Source organism: Arachis stenosperma, chromosome 2 (genome assembly GCF_014773155.1).
Source record: "Arachis stenosperma cultivar V10309 chromosome 2, arast.V10309.gnm1.PFL2, whole genome shotgun sequence".
Taxonomy (NCBI): Eukaryota; Viridiplantae; Streptophyta; class Magnoliopsida; order Fabales; family Fabaceae; genus Arachis; species Arachis stenosperma.
Genome location: NC_080378.1, coordinates 62,609,925 through 62,619,056, shown reverse-complemented (window position 1 = coordinate 62,619,056; position 9,132 = coordinate 62,609,925). Strand labels below are relative to the sequence as shown.

The window sequence follows — 9,132 nt, the reverse complement described above, 5'->3', positions numbered from 1 at the left end:
ATGCAATTGAGCAACAATCAATCATATTAGCTTTCCAATACTTGTATGCACATGCTAAATTCTTCTTTAATTCCTTGTTTGTTTATGATCATGATGCTTTTTTTTGCTTTTGAATTTACAAAACTCAAGTTGGTAGTTATAATGCCACAGCAACATGTTACAAATCAAAATTTAGGCTATGCTTATTCATACCACACATGCATACAAAGAAGATAATGTGACAATCATGCAATTTAAAGTGCTAGAAACAAATGAGAGGAAAAGGAACTTTACAACCTTGTAGTCCATCTTCTCTATTGTTGTCATTTTCCTCCCATTCTTCTCCTTCCCATACCAAATCAGAATGCTTGCTCTTCCTCAAGCAACAATTAGAACAATGGTGGTGGGGTCTAAAATGGATCATGAATGTCTTACACAAAAGGATGTTAGTAGCATATGTGTTTAGGCAAGCAAGATTAAGATAACAATCAAGGCACAGAGAAATAAAAACACTATGATTGCAAACATAAGATGGTGTGCATGATACATTGCATAAAAAAATATAAGTGGCACACCAAACTTAGTGTGACACTTTCACTTGGAATTGATGCAAGTATCTTGTAAGGATTGGAACCAAATTTTGTTGCATAGCAACACCAAACTTAGAGTACAACCATATGTCAATTTATTTGAATTAAAACTAAACAAAAGAAACTGTTATATGTTAAATATAATCACCAAGCCAAGAATATGTCATGAATAAGGATCTCTTGGTGATATATTAACAAAAACAGTTAAGAAGCAAAATAAGTGGAAGTATTAAAAATAAAGAAGTAACTAAAGTAAACAGAATAATAAAGTGTCAAACCAAAAGAAAAACAACACTACAAAGGCCTTATGATTATGCAGACAAGTGGTGTTGCTTAATGAATTGCATAGAAAATTAAGTGGCACACCAAACTTAGAATCTTAGTGTGTCACTTCCATTTTTGATTTGATGCAATCATCCAAAAAAATTAAAAACAAGTTGTTGCAAGACAACACCAAACTTAGAATGTAACCATATGCCCATTTATTGAATTTAAACAAAGTAAAGAACGAAGACAAAGCAGAGAAGAAATGTTACCTACGGTTGGGTTACCTCCCAACAAGTGCTCTTTTAGTGTCATTAGCTTGACATGTTGTTATTCACTTTCTTCCTCTTCTTCCAATTGGTTAAGAGGAATGACTTCAAGGGGGGAGAAGTTTCAGCTTTTGTCCCCTTTCTTGGTTTCCTCTCAGCAAGCTTCCTTTTGAATTTTGCTTGATTGAGCTTGCTTTTAGGGACAGGCTTGGTGCTTTTGTTAGTTGCCTTCACTTCTTGGATGTCAAGACATGGTTGCTGTGTGATTTTTGGAGTTTGATCTTCATCCAGAGCCTTTTGAATTGGTGGTTCAATGAGCTTTTTCTCTTTGCACTTCTCTGCTTCACTTGAGTGTGACTCCTCTTGAATGTCTTTCTCACTTTCTTGCTCTTCCACTTCCTCTCTTGCACTCAACATTTGCTTTAATAGCTCTTTCATGGAGGAGGTTTGTTGATCTTCCCAAGCTTTCTTCATCTCCTCTTCATACCTTTCAATCATGGATTCAAGTGTTGAGGCATTTTGGTCCAGGGAAGTTTGTGAGATTTGTGAGTTGTCATGTTCCCTTGTCATCTCAAGTGCAGTTTCATTTTCAACCACCTCATTCTTCATTGAAAGTTCACTTGATGCAGTGGCCTCCTTATCTTGCTCTTCCACTTTCTCCTTCACATCCATCAATTGGCCTTCATTTTCCTTGCTCAGTGGTTCTACGCTCCTCCTTGTTTGCTCTAAGGGGCCATTCATCTTCTTGAAGATGATTTCTTTCCAGGATTGGGGTTGTGTGTATCTTTCCACGAGTTTTTTATGTATTTCAATGGCTTGAAGGTAATCCTCATCAGGTGGTTCAAGAGATGAAGGTTGAGAGTAATAATAATCAAGTGATGAAGAACTTTCAAATGAGAAACTGGGATGTGAGGGTGGATGCTCTTCCATTCCTTGGTGATACTCCCAGCCACCATTAGAGTAATGACTTGAATCATTTTGTGGTGGTGGGAAATATCCCATATGATTTTCTTGCTCATCTTGTGTCTCTGAAGCAAATCTCCATGAGTTGGAGTGCTTAGAATGTGTATTCTCTTGGTGATATTCCCAGCCATCATTAGATATTGGTGATGGTGGATGATATCCCATAAAATTTTGTTTGACTATAAGATGAGTTGAACTCCATTTGTATTTTGTAAACATCAATGAAATTTGAAATTCATGTCACAGAGAAAGAATTTCTTAGTGAGGCAATAACTCAAACACCTTGGTTTCACTTTAAAGCAGAGAACAAAAATAAAAAATTGCTTGATCTAGACTTCTCACCCACTTAATCATTGTTGATCTAATCAATCCCCGGCAACGGCGCCAAAAACTTGATGGTGTTTTTGTGGAAAAATGAATTTCCAACACACAAATCCAACCGGCAAGTGTACCGGGTCGCATCAAGTAATAATAACTCACAAGAGTGAGGTCGATCCCACAGGGATTGATGGATCAAGCAATTTTAGTGGGTGATTAGTTTAGTCAAGCTAACATTGAAGTGAATTTGGATGAAGTGTAACCAACAGAAATTAAATAGCAAGGAGAATTAAAGTGCAGAAAGTAAAATTGCAGGAAACTTAAAGAACAAGAAAGTAAAATTGCAAGAATCTTAAATGACAAGAAATGTAAATTGCATTAAATGTAAAGGGGAATGGGAACAAGGAGATTAAAACAAGCAGCAAGCAGAACTTGGAATAATTGCATAAGAATTAAATTGCATGAAAAGTAAAAGGACTTGGGAGCTGGGAATTAAAATTCAATAAGAGAATGTAAAGATCATTCAGGCAGAGAGCTAGAATATGAAATGGGATGCAGCAGATTTAAACAGAAATGGAAAATTGCTTGAATATAAAAGGGAATTGAGGAATGGGATTGCAGGATCTAAACAAAGAAAGAGTAAATTGCAACAATTAGTAGTGCAGGAATTAAATCAGAAGCAATAAAAGCTTAAACAGAAATTAAAGTAAAATGCATCAAGGTTCACAGAAGAACCAAAAGTGAAATTGGGTCTCAGGTCTCAAGAGACTAGGTAACAGAGCCTAGATCTCTATTTACCTTCCTAGATCCAAGTAAACAAAGCAATTGACAGAGAATTAAAAGAGAAAGCAGTAGAAGAACAGAAATAAACTTGAATTATGCAGAAAAAGAGTTGAAGAGAATTTGAATGGGAATTGAGACAGAATTTCCTCAATTTCTCACACCCAAAACTCAGAAACAGAAGATTAAAATTGGCCACACAAGATTGAGGAAGGAGAGAGATCAATTCTCCTCCCCAATTCTCAGAAATCTCAAAGGAAAGCTAAAATGCAAGTGGAAAGGAAAATTACAAAATAAAGTCTCCAGCTCTCCAATTACATAAAGCTAGCTCCTATTTATACACTTTCTATTCTTGAATTTTGGGGTTTGGATGGGCTTTTGATTTTGTGAAGAAATGAATTAAATTGGGTTTTTAATTCAATTTTAGCCCATGAAGGAAAATTGTTTCCAGGAGGCTGCCCTGCCCTTGTGGAGGGCAGGGCAGAAAATTGAAGCTTGGTGTGAGAATTGGTGCGGCGTGGTGCGAGGATTGGTGCGCCAAAGGTGCGTGGAACGCTGCTTGGTGCGCAAGGATGCTGCCCTGCCCGCGCCAAGGGCAGGGCAGGAAAAGTTGGTGCGCCATGATTGAGAGTTGGTGCGCGCATGGTGCTGCCAGGGGAGTGATTTGGTGTGCCAGAAATGTGCGTGATGCACCACACGATGCTGCCCTGCCCGCGCCAAGGGCAGGGCAGAGTTTCAAAAATGAGGTTCCGTGTGTCTCCCTCTTCGAGCCTTGGTGGAAGCATTTTGGTTTATTTTCGCTTGTTTTTGGCCCTTAAAGATGCCTTTCGTTCCTGCCTCAATTGGACGCCAAATATGGATTTCTATATATCGTTGGAAAGCTCTGAATGTCAGCTTTCCAACGCAACTGGAAGCACATCAATCGGACGTCTGTAGCTCAAGTTATAGCCCTTTGAAGTAGGCATGGTCATGCTGTGTGCGGCCAGATTTTAACTTAGCGAAAATTTTGCTTCCAACCATACTTTGCATCACAATTCTGCCCTGCCCTTGGCAAGGGCAGGATCGTGTGCGTGCTGGCTGCTTCCTCTTCGATTTTGTCATGGGCCACGCTTTTAAAAGCGTGGCCTAAAGCTCCAAAGTGTACCCCAACTTCAAAGTGTACCCCAAAGCTCTTTTTTTCCTCTTTTTTTGTGCTTCTTTGCTTCTTTTTCTTCTTATTTCCTACAAGATTTATAAAATTAAAATATCAAGAAAATATATCATTTAAGTACAAAAAGCATTCAATATTTAAGCACAAATCATCAATTTCTTGTATGAAAAAGCATAGAAAATGGGTATATGATGACATGTCATCACATGGCAGGGTTCTCAGGATCATAAGCTTCTTCGGAAGCTGCCTCTTTAGTACTGTTGGATGCATGTTGCCATCCATTCAGATTTTGAGAGATCATGTTGACCTGTTGAGTCAACACTTTGTTCTGAGCCAATATGGCATTTAGAGCATCAATTTCAAGAACTCCTTTCTTCTGAGGTATCCCATTATTCACGGAATTCCTCTCAGAAGTGTACATGAATTGGTTGTTTGCAACCATATCAATGAGTTCTTGAGCCTCTTCAGGCGTTTTCTTTAGGTGAATAGATCCACCTGCAGAATGGTCCAATGACATTTTCGAAAATTCAGACAGACCATAATAGAATATATCTAATATGGTCCATTCTGAAAACATGTGAGATGGACATCTTTTAGTCAGTTGCTTGTATCTTTCCCAAGCTTCATAGAGGGATTCACCATCTTTTTGTTTGAAGGTTTGAACATCCACTCTCAGCTTGCTCAGCTTTTGAGGAGGAAAGAATTTATCCAAGAAGGCTGTGACCAGCTTATCCCAGGAGTCCAGGCTATCCTTAGGTTGTGAATCCAACCATATTCTAGCTCTGTCTCTTACAGCAAAAGGGAAAAGCATGAGTCTGTAGACTTCAGGATCAACTCCATTCGTCTTTACAGTCTCACAGATCTGCAAGAACTCAGTTAAAAACTGATAAGGATCTTCAGATGGAAGTCCATAAAACTTGCAGTTTTATTGCATTAAGGCAACTAGCTGAGGTTTTAGCTCAAAGTTGTTGGCTCCAATGGCAGGAATGGAGATGCTTCTTCCATCAAATTTGGACGTTGGCTTTGTGAAGTCACCAAGCATTCTCCTTGCATTATTATTGTTTTCGGCTGCCATCTCCTTCTCTTGTTCGAAAATTTCTGAAAGGTTACCTTTAGATTGTTGTAACTTAGCTTCTCTTAATTTTCTCTTCAGAGTCCTTTCAGGTTCAGGATCAATTTCAACAAGAGTGCCTTTTTCCTTGTTCCTGCTCATATGAAAGAGAAGAAAACAAAAAAAGAAGAGGAATCCTCTATGTCACAGTATAGAGATTCCTTTATGTTAGAAAAAGAAAGGGGAGAAGAGAAGAAGAATGAATAGTCTGTATAAAGAGTAAGGATAGGGGAGGTGAAGAGAAGTGTTAGTAAATAAATAATTAAAGAGAATAAGAAGAAGTGATAGAAAATTCGAAAATAATTTTGAAAAAGGGGTTAGTATTTTCGAAAATTAAAAGATAAAATAGAATTAAAATCAAAACAATTAATTAATTAAAAAGAATTTTTTTTAAAAAAAGAGAGGTATTTTCGAAAATTAGAGAGGGAAAAGTAGTTAGGTGGTTTTGAAAAAGATAAGAAACAAACAAAAAGTTAGTTAGTTGATTGAAAAAGATTTGAAATCAAATTTGAAAAGATAAGAAGATAAGAAGTTTAGATAAGATATTTTGAAATCAAATTTTGAAAAAGATAAAGTTTTTGAAAAAGATAAGATAAAAGATAAAAAGATTTAATTTAAAAATTTGAAATTATTTACTTCACTAACAAGAAACTACAAGATAAGATTCTAGAACTTAAAGATTGAACCTTTCTTAACAAGAAAGTAACAAACTTCAAATTTTTGAATCAATCACATTAATTGTTAGCATATTTTCGAAAATATGATATAAAGATAAGAAAAAGATCTTGAAAATATTTTAAAAAAGATTTTTGAAATTTTCGAAAAATAGAAAAAAAATGAAAAAGATATAATTTTAGAAAAAGATTTTGAAAAGATAAGATTTTTTTAAAATTTGAAAATTTGACTTGACTCATGAGAAACAACTAATTTTGAAAATTTTTGACTAAGTCAACTCAAATTTTCGAAAATTTGGAGGGAAATAAGGAAAAGATATTTTTTTTTGAGTTTTGAATTTTTAATGAGGAGAGAGAAAAACACAAACATGACCCAAAACATAAAAATTTTGGATCAAAACACAAGATGCATGCAAGAACACTATGAATGTCAAGATGAACACCAAGAACACTTTGAAGATCATGATGAACATCAAGAACATAATTTTGAAAAATTTTTGATGCAAAGAAAACATGCAAGACACCAAACTTAGAAATCTTTAATGCATGGACTCTAACAAACGAAAAATGCACATGAAAAACAACAAACAACACAAAACAAGAAAACATCAAGATCAAACAAGAAGACTTATCAAGAACAACTTGAAGATCATGAAGAACACTATAAATGCATGGAATTTTCAAAAAATGCAAGGAAAAGTTTTAAAGCATGCAATTGACACCAAACTTAAAAATTGACTCAAGACTCAAACAAGAAACACAATTTTTTTGGATTTTTATGATTTTATTAATTTTTTTAGATTTTTATTATTTTTTTCGAAAATAAAGTTTGAGAAAACGAAAAATAAACGAAAAATTTTGAAAAAGTTTTTGAAAAGAAAAGTACCTAATCTGAGCAACAAGATGAACCGTCAGTTGTCCATACTCGAACAATCCCCGGCAATGGCGCCAAAAACTTGGTGGACGAAATTGTGATCACATCAATATAGTATTCTTTGTTGTTGTATGGAATCATTATTATGGCACTTATGTGTGGACACAACTCCGTTCAACTTAACCAGCAAGTGTACTGGGTCATCCAAGTAATACCTTACGTGAGTAAGGGTCAATCCCACAGAGATTGTTGGTATGAAGCAAGCTATGGTCACCTTGTAAATCTCAGTTAGGCAGATTAAATTGGTTTATGGATTTTCGAATAATTAATAATAAATAGAAAATAAAAAGGGATAGAAATACATATGTAAATCAATAGTGGGAATTTCAGATAGGCGTGTGGAGATGCTAGAATCCTTTCGAATCTCTACTTTCTTATTGCTTTCATCCAATCCTTCTTACTCCTTTCCATCGCAAGCTGTATGTAGGGCATCACCATCATCAATGGCTACTTTCAATCCTCTCGGGAAAATGGTCCTATGCGCTGTCACTGCACGGCTAATCGTCTGGATGCATCACCCTTGTTGATGGCTACATCCAATCCTCTCAGTGAAAATAGTCCAAATGCTCTGTCACAGCACGGCTAATCATCTGTCGGTTCTCAATCAGGTTGGAGTAGAATCCATTGATTCTTTTGCGTTTGTCATCACGCCCAGCCTTCAGGAGTTTGAAGCTCGTCACAGTCATTCAATACCGGAATCCTACTCAGAATACCACAGACAAGGTTAGACTTTCCGGATTCCCGGGATCCTACTCGGAATACCACAGACAAGGTTAGACTTTCCGGATCCCCATGAATGCCGCCATCTATCTAGCTTATACCACGAAGATTCTAGTGGGGAATCTAAGAGATATGCGCCCAGCCTAGAGTAGAACGGAAGTGGTTGTCAATCACGCGCGCTCATAGGTGAGAATGATGATGAGTGTCACGGATCATCACATTCATCAAAGTGTTGTGCAACGTATATCTTGGAATAAGAATAAAAGAGAATTGAATAGAAAGTAATAGTAATTGTATTGAAACTTGAGGTACAGCAGAGCTCCACACCCTTAATCTATGGTGTGCAGAAACTCCACCGTTGAAAATACATAAGTGAAAGGTTCAGGCATGGCCGAATGGCCAGCCCCCATGATCTGAGAACTATACACCCCCAGATGTTCCTTAGATCTAAAGTGATCAAAAGATGTCTAATACAATAGTTAAATGTCCTATATATACTAGACTAGCTACTAAGGTTTACATGAGTAAGTAATTGATGCATAAATCCACTTCCGGGGCCCACTTGGTATATGCTTGGGCTGAGCTTGATCTATCCACGAGCGGAGGCTTTTCTTGGAGTTGAACTCCAAGTTATAACGTGTTTTGGGCGTTCAACTCCGGATCATGACGTGTTTCTGGCGTTTAACTCCAGACAGCAGCATGTACTTGGCGTTCAACGCCAATTTACGTCGTCAATTTCCGAATAAAGTATGGAGTATTATATATTGCTGGAAAGCTCTGGATGTCTACTTTTCAACGCCGTTGAGAGCGCGCCATTTGGAGTTATGTAGCTCTAGAAAATCCATTTTGAGTGTAGGGAGGTCAGAATCCAACAACATCAGCAGTCCTTTTGTCAGCCTTTTTCAGAGTTTTGCTCAAGTCCCTCAATTTCAGCCAGAAATTACCTGAAATCACAGAAAAACACACAAACTCATAGTAAAGTCCAGAAATGTGAATTTAACATAAAAACTAATGAAAACATCCCTAAAAGTAGCTTGAACTTACTAAAAACTACCTAAAAACAATGCCAAAAAGCGTATAAATTATCCGCTCATCAGCCTTCTCCATGGAAGCCGGGAAGTTCTTGGTTTTCATGATAACCCAAAGAGGTGTGGAAGCCAACCTAGAGAAATGCGAAGCAATTTTGTGGATGACGAGCCCGGGATGTGTTAAAGACGTGCAGAGACTGGCGGGAAGACTCATGGCACTATCCCGGTTTCTCACCGCGTCGGCTGCCAAACCTCTTCCGTTCTTGAACTTGATGAAAAAAGGGATAGTGTTTGAATGGACCCCGGTGTGTGAGGAAGCCTTCAATCACTTCAAAAGCATAATCTCAGCACC

General features: G+C 37.1%; 1 non-coding gene across 1 annotated transcript; it reads left to right on the top strand.

Moving 5' to 3' along the window:
• Positions 1 to 4,888: 4,888 nt before the first annotated feature.
• Positions 4,889 to 4,992, top strand: LOC130963995 (small nucleolar RNA R71). Its single transcript, XR_009080110.1, has one exon. It is a non-coding gene; the product is annotated as a small nucleolar RNA R71 (small nucleolar RNA).
• Positions 4,993 to 9,132: the final 4,140 nt, after the last annotated feature.